This window comes from Oncorhynchus keta, chromosome 1 (genome assembly GCF_023373465.1).
Source record: "Oncorhynchus keta strain PuntledgeMale-10-30-2019 chromosome 1, Oket_V2, whole genome shotgun sequence".
Taxonomy (NCBI): domain Eukaryota; kingdom Metazoa; phylum Chordata; class Actinopteri; order Salmoniformes; family Salmonidae; genus Oncorhynchus; species Oncorhynchus keta.
In genome coordinates, this window is record NC_068421.1 from 96,082,386 (window position 1) to 96,101,640 (window position 19,255).

At 42.2% G+C, this 19,255-nt stretch overlaps 2 long non-coding RNA genes across 46 annotated transcripts; one reads left to right on the forward strand and one right to left on the reverse strand.

Annotated features, from left to right (window-relative positions):
* Positions 1 to 1,158: 1,158 nt before the first annotated feature.
* Positions 1,159 to 6,216, reverse strand: LOC127908681 (uncharacterized). Of its 43 annotated transcripts, none has more exons than XR_008068040.1 (6): positions 5,172 to 6,214; positions 4,171 to 5,068; positions 2,821 to 3,220; positions 2,078 to 2,623; positions 1,378 to 1,527; positions 1,159 to 1,277 (listed from the first exon to the last, which is right to left on the reverse strand). It is a non-coding gene; the product is annotated as an uncharacterized LOC127908681 (long non-coding RNA). The 43 variants fall into 43 exon arrangements; XR_008068043.1 differs by lacking the exons at positions 1,159 to 1,277; positions 1,378 to 1,527 and having other exon boundaries at positions 1,534 to 2,623; positions 5,172 to 5,269; positions 5,318 to 5,365; positions 5,564 to 6,215; XR_008068026.1 differs by lacking the exons at positions 1,159 to 1,277; positions 1,378 to 1,527 and having other exon boundaries at positions 1,534 to 2,623; positions 5,172 to 5,269; positions 5,366 to 5,413; positions 5,564 to 6,215.
* A 46-nt stretch (positions 6,217 to 6,262) lies between these two features.
* On the forward strand, positions 6,263 to 13,851 carry LOC127908692 (uncharacterized). Of its 3 annotated transcripts, XR_008068083.1 has the most exons (5): positions 6,869 to 7,045; positions 7,662 to 8,045; positions 8,632 to 8,694; positions 8,946 to 9,201; positions 12,971 to 13,851. It is a non-coding gene; the product is annotated as an uncharacterized LOC127908692 (long non-coding RNA). The 3 variants fall into 3 exon arrangements; XR_008068082.1 differs by lacking the exons at positions 6,869 to 7,045; positions 7,662 to 8,045; positions 8,632 to 8,694 and adding an exon at positions 6,263 to 6,344 and having other exon boundaries at positions 8,886 to 9,201; XR_008068084.1 differs by lacking the exons at positions 6,869 to 7,045; positions 7,662 to 8,045; positions 8,632 to 8,694 and adding an exon at positions 7,210 to 7,280 and having other exon boundaries at positions 8,886 to 9,201.
* The last annotated feature ends 5,404 nt before the right edge of the window (positions 13,852 to 19,255 follow it).

Consider the following 19,255-nt stretch of genomic DNA (forward strand, 5'->3'; position numbering starts at 1 on the left):
GACACCCTGACCCCTTAAGCCCGACATCCTGACCCCCTAAGCCCGACCCCTTAATCCAGACATCCTGACCCCCTAAAGCCCTGACCCCATTAACCCCCCCAGACATCCTGACCCCGACATCCTGACCCCCTAACCCCGACATCCTGACCCCGACATCCTGACCCCCTAACCCCGACACATAACCCCTGACCCCTTAACCCCGACATCCCTGACCCCCTAAACCCCGACATCCCGACCCCCTAACCCCGACATCCCGACCCCTTAACCCCGACATCCCGACCCCCTAACCCCGACATCCTGACCCCCTAACCCCGACATCCCGACCCCCTAACCCCGACATCCCGACCCCCTAACCCCGACATCCTGACCCCCTAACCCCGACATCCTGACCCCCTAACCCCGACATCCTGACCCCCTAACCCCGACATCCTAACCCCCTAACCCCGACATCCTGACCCCTGACCTTCTAACCACTGAGAATGGCCGCACATATCGCTCTTGATTATTTTGGCCTGATCCGAATCAGCTGAGGGTTTAGTTGTGTTATGTACGTGCGTTTCAGTCTTGCTCCCATGGAATACTGAGGTGATGTTGGTGTAAATGTGTCAACATGTCTGAGGTGTTGGCAGATGCAGAGGCTATTCTAGATGAGCGTGGAGACATGCTCTCTGTCCATCACCACTGTAATCTATTCTAGATGAGCGTGGAGACATGCTCTCTGTCCATCACCACTGTAATCTATTCTAGATGAGCGTGGAGACATGCTCTCTGTCCATCACCACTGTAATCTATTCTAGATGAGCGTGGAGACATGCTCTCTGTCCATCACCTCTAATCTATTCTAGAGCGTGGAGACATGCCTCTGTCCATCACCACTAATCATTCTAGATGAGCGTGGAGACATGCTCTCTGTCCATCACCTCTGTAATCTATTCTAGATGAGCTGAGACATGCTCTCTGTCCATCACCACTGTAATCTCTTCTAGATGAGCGTGGAGACATGCTCTCTGTCCATCACCACTGTAATCTATTCTAGATGAGCGTGGAGACATGCTCTCTGTCCATCACCACTGTAATCTATTCTAGATGAGCGTGGAGACATGCTCTCTGTCCATCACCACTGTAATCTAGTCTAGATGAGAACATGTCAGATGGAGACATGCTCTCTGTCCATCACCTCTGTAATCTATTCTAGATGAGCGTGGAGACATGCTCTCTGTCCATCACCACTGTAATCTCTTCTAGATGAGCGTGGAGACATGCTCTCTGTCCATCACCTCTGTAATCTATTCTAGATGAGCGTGGAGACATGCTCTCTGTCCATCACCACTGTAATCTATTCTAGATGAGCGTGGAGACATGCTCTCTGTCCATCACCACTGTAATCTATTCTAGATGAGCGTGGAGACATGCTCTCTGTCCATCACCACTGTAATCTCTTCTAGATGAGCGTGGAGACATGCTCTCTGTCCATCACCACTGTAATCTCTTCTAGATGAGCGTGGAGACATGCTCTCTGTCCATCACCTCTGTAATCTATTCTAGATGAGCGTGGAGACATGCTCTCTGTCCATCACCACTGTAATCTATTCTAGATGAGCGTGGAGACATGCTCTCTGTCCATCACCACTGTAATCTATTCTAGATGAGCGTGGAGACATGCTCTCTGTCCATCACCACTGTAATCTATTCTAGATGAGCGTGGAGACATGCTCTCTGTCCATCACCACTGTAATCTATTCTAGATGAGCGTGGAGACATGCTCTCTGTCCATCACCACTGTAATCTATTCTAGATGAGCGTGGAGACATGCTCTCTGTCCATCACCACTATAATCTATTCTAGATGAGTGTGGAGACATGCTCTCTGTCCATCACCACTATAATCTATTCTAGATGAGCGTGGAGACATGCTCTCTGTCCATCACCACTGTAATCTATTCTAGATGAGCGTGGAGACATGCTCTCTGTCCATCACCTCTGTAATCTATTCTAGATGAGCGTGGAGACATGCTCTCTGTCCATCACCACTGTAATCTATTCTAGATGAGCGTGGAGACATGCTCTCTGTCCATCACCTCTAATCTATTCTAGATGAGCGTGGAGACATGCTCTCTGTCCATCACCTCTGTAATCTATTCTAGATGAGCGTGGAGACATGCTCTCTGTCCATCACCACTGTAATCTATTCTAGATGAGCGTGGAGACATGCTCTCTGTCCATCACCACTGTAATCTATTCTAGATGAGCGTGGAGACATGCTCTCTGTCCATCACCTCTAATCTATTCTAGATGAGCGTGGAGACATGCTCTCTGTCCATCACCTCTGTAATCTATTCTAGATGAGCGTGGAGACATGCTCTCTGTCCATCACCACTGTAATCTAGTCTAGATGAGCGTGGAGACATGCTCTCTGTCCATCACCACTGTAATCTATTCTAGATGAGCGTGGAGACATGCTCTCTGTCCATCACCTCTGTAATCTATTCTAGATGAGCGTGGAGACATGCTCTCTGTCCATCACCACTGTAATCTATTCTAGATGAGCGTGGAGACATGCTCTCTGTCCATCACCTCTGTAATCTATTCTAGATGAGCGTGGAGACATGCTCTCTGTCCATCACCTCTGTAATCTATTCTAGATGAGCGTGGAGACATGCTCTCTGTCCATCACCTCTAATCTATTCTAGATGAGCGTGGAGACATGCTCTCTGTCCATCACCCTGTAATCTATTCTAGATGAGCGTGGAGACATGCTCTCTGTCCATCACCACTGTAATCTATTCTAGATGAGCGTGGAGACATGCTCTCTGTCCATCACCACTGTAATCTATTCTAGATGAGAGTGGAGACATGCTCTCTGTCCATCACCACTGTAATCTATTCTAGATGAGCGTGGAGACATGCTCTCTGTCCATCACCACTGTAATCTATTCTAGATGAGCGTGGAGACATGCTCTCTGTCCATCACCACTGTAATCTATTCTAGATGAGCGTGGAGACATGCTCTCTGTCCATCACCACTGTAATCTATTCTAGATGAGCGTGGAGACATGCTCTCTGTCCATCACCACTGTAATCTATTCTAGATGAGCGTGGAGACATGCTCTCTGTCCATCACCACTGTAATCTATTCTAGATGAGCGTGGAGACATGCTCTCTGTCCATCACCTCTGTAATCTATTCTAGATGAGCGTGGAGACATGCTCTCTGTCCATCACCTCTGTAATCTATTCTAGATGAGCGTGGAGACATGCTCTCTGTCCATCACCACTGTAATCTATTCTAGATGAGCGTGGAGACATGCTCTCTGTCCATCACCACTGTAATCTATTCTAGATGAGCGTGGAGACATGCTCTCTGTCCATCACCACTGTAATCTATTCTAGATGAGCGTGGAGACATGCTCTCTGTCCATCACCACTGTAATCTATTCTAGATGAGCGTGGAGACATGCTCTCTGTCCATCACCACTGTAATCTATTCTAGATGAGCGTGGAGACATGCTCTCTGTCCATCACCACTGTAATCTATTCTAGATGAGCGTGGAGACATGCTCTCTGTCCATCACCACTGTAATCTATTCTAGATGAGCGTGGAGACATGCTCTCTGTCCATCACCACTGTAATCTATTCTAGATGAGCGTGGAGACATGCTCTCTGTCCATCACCACTGTAATCTATTCTAGATGAGCGTGGAGACATGCTCTCTGTCCATCACCACTGTAATCTATTCTAGATGAGCGTGGAGACATGCTCTCTGTCCATCACCACTGTAATCTATTCTAGATGAGCGTGGAGACATGCTCTCTGTCCATCACCTCTGTAATCTATTCTAGATGAGCGTGGAGACATGCTCTCTGTCCATCACCTCTGTAATCTATTCTAGATGAGCGTGGAGACATGCTCTCTGTCCATCACCACTGTAATCTATTCTAGATGAGCGTGGAGACATGCTCTCTGTCCATCACCACTGTAATCTATTCTAGATGAGCGTGGAGACATGCTCTCTGTCCATCACCACTGTAATCTATTCTAGATGAGCGTGGAGACATGCTCTCTGTCCATCACCACTGTAATCTATTCTAGATGAGCGTGGAGACATGCTCTCTGTCCATCACCACTGTAATCTATTCTAGATGAGCGTGGAGACATGCTCTCTGTCCATCACCACTGTAATCTATTCTAGATGAGAGTGGAGACATGCTCTCTGTCCATCACCACTGTAATCTATTCTAGATGAGCGTGGAGACATGCTCTCTGTCCATCACCTCTGTAATCTATTCTAGATGAGCGTGGAGACATGCTCTCTGTCCATCACCTCTGTAATCTACTCTAGATGAGCGTGGAGACATGCTCTCTGTCCATCACCTCTGTAATCTACTCTAGATGAGCGTGGAGACATGCTCTCTGTCCATCACCTCTGTAATCTATTCTAGATGAGCGTGGAGACATGCTCTCTGTCCATCACCTCTGTAATCTATTCTAGATGAGCGTGGAGACATGCTCTCTGTCCATCACCTCTGTAATCTATTCTAGATGAGCGTGGAGACATGCTCTCTGTCCATCACCTCTAATCTATTCTAGATGAGCGTGGAGACATGCTCTCTGTCCATCACCACTGTAATCTATTCTAGATGAGCGTGGAGACATGCTCTCTGTCCATCACCACTGTAATCTATTCTAGATGAGCGTGGAGACATGCTCTCTGTCCATCACCACTGTAATCTATTCTAGATGAGCGTGGAGACATGCTCTCTGTCCATCACCACTGTAATCTATTCTAGATGAGCGTGGAGACATGCTCTCTGTCCATCACCACTGTAATCTATTCTAGATGAGCGTGGAGACATGCTCTCTGTCCATCACCACTGTAATCTACTCTAGATGAGCGTGGAGACATGCTCTCTGTCCATCACCACTGTAATCTACTCTAGATGAGCGTGGAGACATGCTCTCTGTCCATCACCACTGTAATCTATTCTAGATGAGCGTGGAGACATGCTCTCTGTCCATCACCTCTGTAATCTACTCTAGATGAGCGTGGAGACATGCTCTCTGTCCATCACCTCTGTAATCTAGCCTCTAGATGAGCGTGGAGACATGTTTAACTCTGTCCATCACCTCTAATCTATTCTAGATGAGCGTGGAGACATGCTCTCTGTCCATCACCTCTAATCTATTCTAGATGAGAGTGGAGACATGCTCTCTGTCCATCACCTCTGTAATCTATTCTAGATGAGAGTGGAGACATGCTCTCTGTCCATCACCTCTAATCTAGTCTAGATGAGCGTGGAGACATGCTCTCTGTCCATCACCTCTAATCTATTCTAGATGAGAGTGGAGACATGCTCTCTGTCCATCACCTCTAATCTATTCTAGATGAGAGTGGAGACATGCTCTCTGTCCATCACCTCTGTAATCTATTCTAGATGAGAGTGGAGACATGCTCTCTGTCCATCACCACTGTAATCTATTCTAGATGAGCGTGGAGACATGCTCTCTGTCCATCACCACTGTAATCTATTCTAGATGAGCGTGGAGACATGCTCTCTGTCCATCACCTCTAATCTAGTCTAGATGAGCGTGGAGACATGCTCTCTGTCCATCACCACTGTAATCTATTCTAGATGAGCGTGGAGACATGCTCTCTGTCCATCACCACTGTAATCTACTAGGAACCCAAAATGTTGTCAAACTGGAGATGTGAACGATGACAGGAAATGCTCCCTGTTTATCCTCCCCACCTCTCCATCTTACAGAACTAGTTCCCGGCTGCGCCTCACAAAAGGACAGTTTGAAATGCGCAAACCTTTTATTACATATAGGCTCTAGTTGTTCTATCAGATCAGCCTGAAATATGTTTAACTCTGATTAGGAGGCAGACAACACAGTGTAGGTTTAGCCTGTAGGTAGTGGTTATATTTGTTTAACTCTGTTTAGGAGGCAGACAACACAGCGTAGGTTTAGCCTGTAGGTAGTGGTTATATTAGTTTAACTCTGATTACAGACAACACAGCGTAGGTTTAGCCTGTAGGTAGTGGTTATATTAGTTTAACTCTGATTAGGAGGCAGACAACACAGTGTAGGTTTAGCCTGTAGGTAGTGGTTATATTTGTTTAACTCTGATTAGGAGGCAGACAACACAGCGTAGGTTTAGCCTGTAGGTAGTGGTTATATTTGTTTAACTCTGTTTAGGAGGCAGACAACAGCATAGGTTTAGCCTGTAGGTAGTGGTTATATTTGTTTAACTCTGTTTAGGAGGCAGACAACAGTGTAGGTTTAGCCTGTAGGTAGTGGTTATATTAGTTTAACTCTGATTAGGAGGCAGACAACACAGCATAGGTTTAGCCTGTAGGTAGTGGTTATATTAGTTTAACTCTGATTAGGAGGCAGACAACACAGTGTAGGTTTAGCCTGTAGGTAGTGGTTATATTAGTTTAACTCTGTTTAGGAGGCAGACAACACAGTGTAGGTTTAGCCTGTAGGTAGTGGTTATATTTGTTTAACTCTGTTTAGGAGGCAGACAACAGCATAGGTTTAGCCTGTAGGTAGTGGTTATATTAGTTTAACTCTGATTAGGCAGACAACACAGCGTAGGTTTAGCCTGTAGGTAGTGGTTATATTAGTTTAACTCTGATTAGGAGGCAGACAACACAGTGTAGGTTTAGCCTGTAGGTAGTGGTTATATTTGTTTAACTCTGATTAGGAGGCAGACAACACAGCGTAGGTTTAGCCTGTAGGTAGTGGTTATATTTGTTTAACTCTGTTTAGGAGGCAGACAACAGCATAGGTTTAGCCTGTAGGTAGTGGTTATATTTGTTTAACTCTGTTTAGGAGGCAGACAACAGCGTAGGTTTAGCCTGTAGGTAGTGGTTATATTAGTTTAACTCTGATTAGGAGGCAGACAACACAGCATAGGTTTAGCCTGTAGGTAGTGGTTATATTAGTTTAACTCTGATTACAGACAACACAGTGTAGGTTTAGCCTGTAGGTAGTGGTTATATTAGTTTAACTCTGTTTAGGAGGCAGACAACACAGTGTAGGTTTAGCCTGTAGGTAGTGGTTATATTAGTTTAACTCTGATTAGGAGGCAGACAACACAGCGTAGGTTTAGCCTGTAGGTAGTGGTTATATTAGTTTAACTTGTTTAACTCTGTTTAGGAGGCAGTGGTTATATTTGTTTAACTCTGATTAGGAGACAGACACAGCGTAGGTTTAGCCTGTAGGTAGTGGTTATATTAGTTTAACTCTGATTAGGAGGCAGACAACACAGCATAGGTTTAGCCTGTAGGTAGTGGTTATATTATGTTTAACTCTGATTAGGAGGCAGACAACACAGTGTAGGTTTAGCCTGTAGGTAGTGGTTATATTGTTTAACTCTGATTAGGAGGCAGACAACAGCATAGGTTTAGCCTGTAGGTAGTGGTTATATTAGTTTAACTCTGATTAGGAGGCAGACAACACAGTGTAGGTTTAGCCTGTAGGTAGTGGTTATATTTGTTTAACTCTGATTAGGAGGCAGACAACAGTGTAGGTTTAGCCTGTAGGTAGTGGTTATATTGTTTAACTCTGTTTAGGAGGCAGACAACAGTGTAGGTTTAGCCTGTAGGTAGTGGTTATATTAGTTTAACTCTGTTTAGGAGGCAGACAACAGTGTAGGTTTAGCCTGTAGGTAGTGGTTATATTAGTTTAACTCTGTTTAGGAGGCAGACAACAGCGTAGGTTTAGCCTGTAGGTAGTGGTTATATTAGTTTAACTCTGATTAGGAGGCAGACAACACAGCGTAGGTTTAGCCTGTAGGTAGTGGTTATATTAGTTTAACTCTGTTTAGGAGGCAGACAACACAGCGTAGGTTTAGCCTGTAGGTAGTGGTTATATTTGTTTAACTCTGTTTAGGAGGCAGACAACAGCGTAGGTTTAGCCTGTAGGTAGTGGTTATATTAGTTTAACTCTGTTTAGGAGGCAGACAACACAGCGTAGGTTTAGCCTGTAGGTAGTGGTTATATTTGTTTAACTCTGATTAGGAGGCAGACAACAGTGTAGGTTTAGCCTGTAGGTAGTGGTTATATATGTAATAATAATAATAATAATAATAATATATATATATATATATATATATATATATATATATATATATATATATATATATATGTTTAACTCTGTTTAGGAGGCAGACAACAGCGTAGGTTTAGCCTGTAGGTAGCGGTTATATTAGTTTAACTCTGTTTAGGAGGCAGACAACAGTGTAGGTTTAGCCTGTAGGTAGTGGTTATATTGGTTTAACTCTGATTAGGAGGCAGACAACACAGCGTAGGTTTAGCCTGTAGGTAGTGGTTATATTAGTTTAACTCTGATTAGGAGGCAGACAACACAGCGTAGGTTTAGCCTGTAGGTAGTGGTTATATTAGTTTAACTCTGATTAGGAGGCAGACAACACAGCGTAGGTTTAGCCTGTAGGTAGTGGTTATATTAGTTTAACTCTGATTAGGAGGCAGACAACACAGTGTAGGTTTAGCCTGTAGGTAGTGGTTATATTAGTTTAACTCTGTTTACAGACAACACAGCATAGGTTTAGCCTGTAGGTAGTGGTTATATTAGTTTAACTCTGATTACAGACAACACAGTGTAGGTTTAGCCTGTAGGTAGTGGTTATATTTGTTTAACTCTGATTAGGAGGCAGACAACAGTGTAGGTTTAGCCTGTAGGTAGTGGTTATATTTGTTTAACTCTGATTAGGAGGCAGACAACAGCATAGGTTTAGCCTGTAGGTAGTGGTTATATATGTTTAACTCTGATTAGGAGGCAGACAACACAGTGTAGGTTTAGCCTGTAGGTAGTGGTTATATTTGTTTAACTCTGATTAGGAGGCAGACAACAGCATAGGTTTAGCCTGTAGGTAGTGGTTATATTAGTTTAACTCTGATTACAGACAACACAGTGTAGGTTTAGCCTGTAGGTAGTGGTTATATTAGTTTAACTCTGTTTAGGAGGCAGACAACACAGTGTAGGTTTAGCCTGTAGGTAGTGGTTATATTAGTTTAACTCTGTTTAGGAGGCAGACAACAGCGTAGGTTTAGCCTGTAGGTAGTGGTTATATTAGTTTAACTCTGATTAGGAGGCAGACAACACAGTGTAGGTTTAGCCTGTAGGTAGTGGTTATATTAGTTTAACTCTGTTTAGGAGGCAGACAACAGCGTAGGTTTAGCCTGTAGGTAGTGGTTATATTAGTTTAACTCTGATTAGGAGGCAGACAACAGCGTAGGTTTAGCCTGTAGGTAGTGGTTATATTAGTTTAACTCTGATTAGGAGGCAGACAACACAGCGTAGGTTTAGCCTGTAGGTAGTGGTTATATTAGTTTAACTCTGATTAGGAGGCAGACAACAGTGTAGGTTTAGCCTGTAGGTAGTGGTTATATAGTTTAACTCTGATTAGGAGGCAGACAACAGCGTAGGTTTAGCCTGTAGGTAGTGGTTATATTGTTTAACTCTGATTAGGAGGCAGACACACAGTGTAGGTTTAGCCTGTAGGTAGTGGTTATATTAGTTTAGACTCTGATTAGCCTGTAGGCAGTTATATGTTTAACTCTGTTTAGGAGGCAGACAACAGTGTAGGTTTAGCCTGTAGGTAGTGGTTATATTAGTTTAACTCTGATTAGGAGGCAGACAACAGTGTAGGTTTAGCCTGTAGGTAGTGGTTATATTGGTTTAACTCTGATTAGGAGGCAGACAACAGCGTAGGTTTAGCCTGTAGGTAGTGGTTATATTAGTTTAACTCTGATTAGGAGGCAGACAACACAGTGTAGGTTTAGCCTGTAGGTAGTGGTTATATTAGTTTAACTCTGATTAGGAGGCAGACAACACAGTGTAGGTTTAGCCTGTAGGTAGTGGTTATATTAGTTTAACTCTGATTAGGAGGCAGACAACAGCATAGGTTTAGCCTGTAGGTAGTGGTTATATTAGTTTAACTCTGATTAGGAGGCAGACAACACAGCATAGGTTTAGCCTGTAGGTAGTGGTTATATTTGTTTAACTCTGATTACAGACAACACAGTGTAGGTTTAGCCTGTAGGTAGTGGTTATATTTGTTTAACTCTGATTAGGAGGCAGACAACAGTGTAGGTTTAGCCTGTAGGTAGTGGTTATATTAGTTTAACTCTGATTAGGAGGCAGACAACAGTGTAGGTTTAGCCTGTAGGTAGTGGTTATATTAGTTTAACTCTGATTAGGAGGCAGACAACACAGTGTAGGTTTAGCCTGTAGGTAGTGGTTATATTTGTTTAACTCTGTTTAGGAGGCAGACAACACAGTAGGTTTAGCCTGTAGGTAGTGGTTATATTAGTTTAACTCTGATTAGGAGGCAGACAACACAGTGTAGGTTTAGCCTGTAGGTAGTGGTTATATTAGTTTAACTCTGTTTAGGAGGCAGACAAACAGTGTAGGTTTAGCCTGTAGGTAGTGGTTATATTAGTTTAACTCTGATTAGGAGGCAGACAACAGTGTAGGTTTAGCCTGTAGGTAGTGGTTATATTAGTTTAACTCTGATTAGGAGGCAGACAACACAGTGTAGGTTTAGCCTGTAGGTAGTGGTTATATTAGTTTAACTCTGTTTAGGAGGCAGACAACACAGCGTAGGTTTAGCCTGTAGGTAGTGGTTATATTAGTTTAACTCTGATTAGGAGGCAGACAACAGCGTAGGTTTAGCCTGTAGGTAGTGGTTATATTAGTTTAACTCTGATTACAGACAACACAGTGTAGGTTTAGCCTGTAGGTAGTGGTTATATTTGTTTAACTCTGATTAGGAGGCAGACAACACAGCGTAGGTTTAGCCTGTAGGTAGTGGTTATAGTTTACTCTGTTTAACTCTGTAGGTTATATTTAGCCTGTAGGTAGTGGTTATAGACAACAGACAACACGTAGGTTTAGCCTGTAGGTAGTGGTTATATTTGTTTAACTCTGATTAGGAGGCAGACAACAGCATAGGTTTAGCCTGTAGGTAGTGGTTATATATGTTTAACTCTGATTAGGAGGCAGACAACAGCGTAGGTTTAGCCTGTAGGTAGTGGTTATATTAGTTTAACTCTGATTAGGAGGCAGACAACACAGTGTAGGTTTAGCCTGTAGGTAGTGGTTATATTAGTTTAACTCTGATTAGGAGGCAGACAACAGTGTAGGTTTAGCCTGTAGGTAGTGGTTATATTAGTTTAACTCTGATTAGGAGGCAGACAACACAGCGTAGGTTTAGCCTGTAGGTAGTGGTTATATTAGTTTAACTCTGATTACAGGCAGACAACAGTGTAGGTTTAGCCTGTAGGTAGTGGTTATATTAGTTTAACTCTGATTAGGAGGCAGACAACACAGCGTAGGTAGGTTTAGCCTGTAGGTAGTGGTTATATTAGTTTAACTCTGATTAGGAGGCAGACACAGTGTAGGTTTAGCCTGTAGGTAGTGGTTATATTAGTTTAACTCTGATTAGGAGGCAGACAAACAGTGTAGGTTTAGCCTGTAGGTAGTGGTTATATTAGTTTAACTCTGATTAGGAGGCAGACAACAGCGTAGGTTTAGCCTGTAGGTAGTGGTTATATTAGTTTAACTCTGATTAGGAGGCAGACAACACAGTGTAGGTTTAGCCTGTAGGTAGTGGTTATATTAGTTTAACTCTGATTAGGAGGCAGACAACAGTGTAGGTTTAGCCTGTAGGTAGTGGTTATATATAGTTTAACTCTGATTAGGAGGCAGACAACAGTGTAGGTTTAGCCTGTAGGTAGTGGTTATATTAGTTTAACTCTGATTAGGAGGCAGACAACACAGCGTAGGTTTAGCCTGTAGGTAGTGGTTATATTTGTTTAACTCTGATTAGGAGGCAGACAACACAGTGTAGGTTTAGCCTGTAGGTAGTGGTTATATTTGTTTAACTCTGATTAGGAGGCAGACACACAGCGTAGGTTTAGCCTGTAGGTAGTGGTTATATTAGTTTAACTCTGATTAGGAGGCAGACAACAGTGTAGGTTTAGCCTGTAGGTAGTGGTTATATTAGTTTAACTCTGATTAGAGGCAGACAACACAGTGTAGGTTTAGCCTGTAGGTAGTGGTTATATTTGTTTAACTCTGTTTGGGAGGCAGACAACACAGTGTAGGTTTAGCCTGTAGGTAGTGGTTATATTTGTTTAACTCTGATTAGGAGGCAGACAACACAGCGTAGGTTTAGCCTGTAGGTAGTGGTTATATTAGTTTAACTCTGATTAGGAGGCAGACAACAGTGTAGGTTTAGCCTGTAGGTAGTGGTTATATTAGTTTAACTCTGATTAGGAGGCAGACAACACAGTGTAGGTTTAGCCTGTAGGTAGTGGTTATATTTGTTTAACTCTGATTAGGAGGCAGACAACACAGTGTAGGTTTAGCCTGTAGGTAGTGGTTATATTAGTTTAACTCTGTTTAGGAGGCAGACAACACAGCGTAGGTTTAGCCTGTAGGTAGTGGTTATATTAGTTTAACTCTGATTAGGAGGCAGACAACAGTGTAGGTTTAGCCTGTAGGTAGTGGTTATATTAGTTTAACTCTGATTAGGAGGCAGACAACACAGTGTAGGTTTAGCCTGTAGGTAGTGGTTATATTAGTTTAACTCTGATTAGGAGGCAGACACACAGCGTAGGTTTAGCCTGTAGGTAGTGGTTATATTAGTTTAACTCTGTTTAGGAGGCAGACAACAGTGTAGGTTTAGCCTGTAGGTAGCGGTTATATTAGTTTAACTCTGTTTAGGAGGCAGACAACAGTGTAGGTTTAGCCTGTAGGTAGCGGTTATATTAGTTTAACTCTGTTTAGGAGGCAGACAACAGTGTAGGTTTAGCCTGTAGGTAGTGGTTATATTTGTTTAACTCTGTTTAGGAGGCAGACAACACAGCGTAGGTTTAGCCTGTAGGTAGTGGTTATATTAGTTTAACTCTGTTTAGGAGGCAGACAACACAGCGTAGGTTTAGCCTGTAGGTAGTGGTTATATTAGTTTAACTCTGTTTAGGAGGCAGACAACAGCGTAGGTTTAGCCTGTAGGTAGTGGTTATATTAGTTTAACTCTGATTAGGAGGCAGACAACAGCGTAGGTTTAGCCTGTAGGTAGTGGTTATATATGTTTAACTCTGTTTAGGAGGCAGACAACACAGCGTAGGTTTAGCCTGTAGGTAGTGGTTATATTAGTTTAACTCTGATTAGGAGGCAGACAACACAGCGTAGGTTTAGCCTGTAGGTAGTGGTTATATTAGTTTAACTCTGATTACAGACAACACAGTGTAGGTTTAGCCTGTAGGTAGTGGTTATATTAGTTTAACTCTGTTTAGGAGGCAGACAACACAGTGTAGGTTTAGCCTGTAGGTAGTGGTTATATTAGTTTAACTCTGATTAGGAGGCAGACAACACAGCGTAGGTTTAGCCTGTAGGTAGTGGTTATATTTGTTTAACTCTGATTAGGAGGCAGACAACAGTGTAGGTTTAGCCTGTAGGTAGTGGTTATATTAGTTTAACTCTGATTAGGAGGCAGACAACACAGCGTAGGTTTAGCCTGTAGGTAGTGGTTATATTAGTTTAACTCTGATTAGGAGGCAGACAACACAGTGTAGGTTTAGCCTGTAGGTAGTGGTTATATATGTTTAACTCTGATTAGGAGGCAGACAACAGCGTAGGTTTAGCCTGTAGGTAGTGGTTATATTAGTTTAACTCTGATTAGGAGGCAGACAACACAGCGTAGGTTTAGCCTGTAGGTAGTGGTTATATTAGTTTAACTCTGATTACAGACAACACAGTGTAGGTTTAGCCTGTAGGTAGTGGTTATATTAGTTTAACTCTGATTAGGAGGCAGACAACACAGCGTAGGTTTAGCCTGTAGGTAGTGGTTATATTAGTTTAACTCTGATTACAGACAACACAGTGTAGGTTTAGCCTGTAGGTAGTGGTTATATTAGTTTAACTCTGATTAGGAGGCAGACAACAGCGTAGGTTTAGCCTGTAGGTAGTGGTTATATTAGTTTAACTCTGATTAGGAGGCAGACAACAGCGTAGGTTTAGCCTGTAGGTAGTGGTTATATTAGTTTAACTCTGATTAGGAGGCAGACAACACAGTGTAGGTTTAGCCTGTAGGTAGTGGTTATATTAGTTTAACTCTGATTAGGAGGCAGACAACAGTGTAGGTTTAGCCTGTAGGTAGTGGTTATATATGTTTAACTCTGATTAGGAGGCAGACAACAGCATAGGTTTAGCCTGTAGGTAGTGGTTATATTAGTTTAACTCTGATTAGGAGGCAGACAACACAGCGTAGGTTTAGCCTGTAGGTAGTGGTTATATTTGTTTAACTCTGATTACAGACAACACAGTGTAGGTTTAGCCTGTAGGTAGTGGTTATATTTGTTTAACTCTGATTAGGAGGCAGACAACACAGCGTAGGTTTAGCCTGTAGGTAGTGGTTATATTAGTTTAACTCTGATTAGGAGGCAGACAACAGTGTAGGTTTAGCCTGTAGGTAGTGGTTATATTAGTTTAACTCTGATTAGGAGGCAGACAACACAGTGTAGGTTTAGCCTGTAGGTAGTGGTTATATTTGTTTAACTCTGTTTAGGAGGCAGACAACACAGCGTAGGTTTAGCCTGTAGGTAGTGGTTATATTAGTTTAACTCTGATTAGGAGGCAGACAACACAGCGTAGGTTTAGCCTGTAGGTAGTGGTTATATTAGTTTAACTCTGTTTAGGAGGCAGACAACAGTGTAGGTTTAGCCTGTAGGTAGTGGTTATATTTGTTTAACTCTGATTACAGACAACACAGTGTAGGTTTAGCCTGTAGGTAGTGGTTATATTAGTTTAACTCTGATTAGGAGGCAGACAACACAGTGTAGGTTTAGCCTGTAGGTAGTGGTTATATTAGTTTAACTCTGTTTAGGAGGCAGACAACACAGCGTAGGTTTAGCCTGTAGGTAGTGGTTATATTAGTTTAACTCTGTTTAGGAGGCAGACAACAGTGTAGGTTTAGCCTGTAGGTAGTGGTTATATTTGTTTAACTCTGATTACAGACAACACAGTGTAGGTTTAGCCTGTAGGTAGTGGTTATATTTGTTTAACTCTGATTAGGAGGCAGACAACACAGCGTAGGTTTAGCCTGTAGGTAGTGGTTATATTAGTTTAACTCTGATTAGGAGGCAGACAACAGTGTAGGTTTAGCCTGTAGGTAGTGGTTATATTAGTTTAACTCTGATTAGGAGGCAGACAACACAGTGTAGGTTTAGCCTGTAGGTAGTGGTTATATTTGTTTAACTCTGATTAGGAGGCAGACAACAGCATAGGTTTAGCCTGTAGGTAGTGGTTATATATGTTTAACTCTGTTTAGGAGGCAGACAACAGCGTAGGTTTAGCCTGTAGGTAGTGGTTATATTAGTTTAACTCTGATTAGGAGGCAGACAACAGTGTAGGTTTAGCCTGTAGGTAGTGGTTATATTAGTTTAACTCTGATTAGGAGGCAGACAACACAGCGTAGGTTTAGCCTGTAGGTAGTGGTTATATTAGTTTAACTCTGATTAGGAGGCAGACAACACAGTGTAGGTTTAGCCTGTAGGTAGTGGTTATATATGTTTAACTCTGATTAGGAGGCAGACAACAGCGTAGGTTTAGCCTGTAGGTAGTGGTTATATTAGTTTAACTCTGATTAGGAGGCAGACAACACAGCGTAGGTTTAGCCTGTAGGTAGTGGTTATATTAGTTTAACTCTGATTACAGACAACACAGTGTAGGTTTAGCCTGTAGGTAGTGGTTATATTAGTTTAACTCTGATTAGGAGGCAGACAACACAGCGTAGGTTTAGCCTGTAGGTAGTGGTTATATTAGTTTAACTCTGATTACAGACAACACAGTGTAGGTTTAGCCTGTAGGTAGTGGTTATATTAGTTTAACTCTGATTAGGAGGCAGACAACAGCGTAGGTTTAGCCTGTAGGTAGTGGTTATATTAGTTTAACTCTGATTAGGAGGCAGACAACAGCGTAGGTTTAGCCTGTAGGTAGTGGTTATATTAGTTTAACTCTGATTAGGAGGCAGACAACACAGTGTAGGTTTAGCCTGTAGGTAGTGGTTATATTAGTTTAACTCTGATTAGGAGGCAGACAACAGTGTAGGTTTAGCCTGTAGGTAGTGGTTATATATGTTTAACTCTGATTAGGAGGCAGACAACAGCATAGGTTTAGCCTGTAGGTAGTGGTTATATTAGTTTAACTCTGATTAGGAGGCAGACAACACAGCGTAGGTTTAGCCTGTAGGTAGTGGTTATATTTGTTTAACTCTGATTACAGACAACACAGTGTAGGTTTAGCCTGTAGGTAGTGGTTATATTTGTTTAACTCTGATTAGGAGGCAGACAACACAGCGTAGGTTTAGCCTGTAGGTAGTGGTTATATTAGTTTAACTCTGATTAGGAGGCAGACAACAGTGTAGGTTTAGCCTGTAGGTAGTGGTTATATTAGTTTAACTCTGATTAGGAGGCAGACAACACAGTGTAGGTTTAGCCTGTAGGTAGTGGTTATATTTGTTTAACTCTGTTTAGGAGGCAGACAACACAGCGTAGGTTTAGCCTGTAGGTAGTGGTTATATTAGTTTAACTCTGATTAGGAGGCAGACAACACAGCGTAGGTTTAGCCTGTAGGTAGTGGTTATATTAGTTTAACTCTGTTTAGGAGGCAGACAACAGTGTAGGTTTAGCCTGTAGGTAGTGGTTATATTTGTTTAACTCTGATTACAGACAACACAGTGTAGGTTTAGCCTGTAGGTAGTGGTTATATTAGTTTAACTCTGATTAGGAGGCAGACAACACAGTGTAGGTTTAGCCTGTAGGTAGTGGTTATATTAGTTTAACTCTGTTTAGGAGGCAGACAACACAGCGTAGGTTTAGCCTGTAGGTAGTGGTTATATTAGTTTAACTCTGATTAGGAGGCAGACAACAGTGTAGGTTTAGCCTGTAGGTAGTGGTTATATTAGTTTAACTCTGATTAGGAGGCAGACAACACAGCATAGGTTTAGCCTGTAGGTAGTGGTTATATTAGTTTAACTCTGATTAGGAGGCAGACAACAGCGTAGGTTTAGCCTGTAGGTAGTGGTTATATTTGTTTAACTCTGTTTAGGAGGCAGACAACAGTGTAGGTTTAGCCTGTAGATAGTGGTTATATTAGTTTAACTCTGATTAGGAGGCAGACAACACAGTGTAGGTTTAGCCTGTAGGTAGTGGTTATATTTGTTTAACTCTGTTTAGGAGGCAGACAACAGTGTAGGTTTAGCCTGTAGATAGTGGTTATATTTGTTTAACTCTGTTTAGGAGGCAGACAACACAGCGTAGGTTTAGCCTGTAGGTAGTGGTTATATTAGTTTAACTCTGTTTAGGAGGCAGACAACACAGCGTAGGTTTAGCCTGTAGGTAGTGGTTATATTAGTTTAACTCTGTTTAGGAGGCAGACAACAGCGTAGGTTTAGCCTGTAGGTAGTGGTTATATTAGTTTAACTCTGATTAGGAGGCAGACAACAGCGTAGGTTTAGCCTGTAGGTAGTGGTTATATATGTTTAACTCTGTTTAGGAGGCAGACAACACAGCGTAGGTTTAGCCTGTAGGTAGTGGTTATATTAGTTTAACTCTGATTAGGAGGCAGACAACACAGCGTAGGTTTAGCCTGTAGGTAGTGGTTATATTAGTTTAACTCTGATTACAGACAACACAGTAGGTTTAGCCTGTAGGTAGTGGTTATATTAGTTTAACTCTGATTAGGAGGCAGACAACACAGCGTAGGTTTAGCCTGTAGGTAGTGGTTATATTAGTTTAACTCTGATTACAGACAACACAGTGTAGGTTTAGCCTGTAGGTAGTGGTTATATTAGTTTAACTCTGATTAGGAGGCAGACAACAGCGTAGGTTTAGCCTGTAGGTAGTGGTTATATTAGTTTAACTCTGATTAGGAGGCAGACAACAGCGTAGGTTTAGCCTGTAGGTAGTGGTTATATTAGTTTAACTCTGATTAGGAGGCAGACAACACAGTGTAGGTTTAGCCTGTAGGTAGTGGTTATATTAGTTTAACTCTGATTAGGAGGCAGACAACAGTGTAGGTTTAGCCTGTAGGTAGTGGTTATATATGTTTAACTCTGATTAGGAGGCAGACAACAGCATAGGTTTAGCCTGTAGGTAGTGGTTATATTAGTTTAACTCTGATTAGGAGGCAGACAACACAGCGTAGGTTTAGCCTGTAGGTAGTGGTTATATTTGTTTAACTCTGATTACAGACAACACAGTGTAGGTTTAGCCTGTAGGTAGTGGTTATATTTGTTTAACTCTGATTAGGAGGCAGACAACACAGCGTAGGTTTAGCCTGTAGGTAGTGGTTATATTAGTTTAACTCTGATTAGGAGGCAGACAACAGTGTAGGTTTAGCCTGTAGGTAGTGGTTATATTAGTTTAACTCTGATTAGGAGGCAGACAACACAGTGTAGGTTTAGCCTGTAGGTAGTGGTTATATTTGTTTAACTCTGTTTAGGAGGCAGACAACACAGCGTAGGTTTAGCCTGTAGGTAGTGGTTATATTAGTTTAACTCTGATTAGGAGGCAGACAACACAGCGTAGGTTTAGCCTGTAGGTAGTGGTTATATTAGTTTAACTCTGTTTAGGAGGCAGACAACAGTGTAGGTTTAGCCTGTAGGTAGTGGTTATATTTGTTTAACTCTGATTACAGACAACACAGTGTAGGTTTAGCCTGTAGGTAGTGGTTATATTAGTTTAACTCTGATTAGGAGGCAGACAACACAGTGTAGGTTTAGCCTGTAGGTAGTGGTTATATTAGTTTAACTCTGTTTAGGAGGCAGACAACACAGCGTAGGTTTAGCCTGTAGGTAGTGGTTATATTAGTTTAACTCTGATTAGGAGGCAGACAACAGTGTAGGTTTAGCCTGTAGGTAGTGGTTATATTAGTTTAACTCTGATTAGGAGGCAGACAACACAGCATAGGTTTAGCCTGTAGGTAGTGGTTATATTAGTTTAACTCTGATTAGGAGGCAGACAACAGCGTAGGTTTAGCCTGTAGGTAGTGGTTATATTTGTTTAACTCTGTTTAGGAGGCAGACAACAGTGTAGGTTTAGCCTGTAGATAGTGGTTATATTAGTTTAACTCTGATTAGGAGGCAGACAACACAGTGTAGGTTTAGCCTGTAGGTAGTGGTTATATTTGTTTAACTCTGTTTAGGAGGCAGACAACAGTGT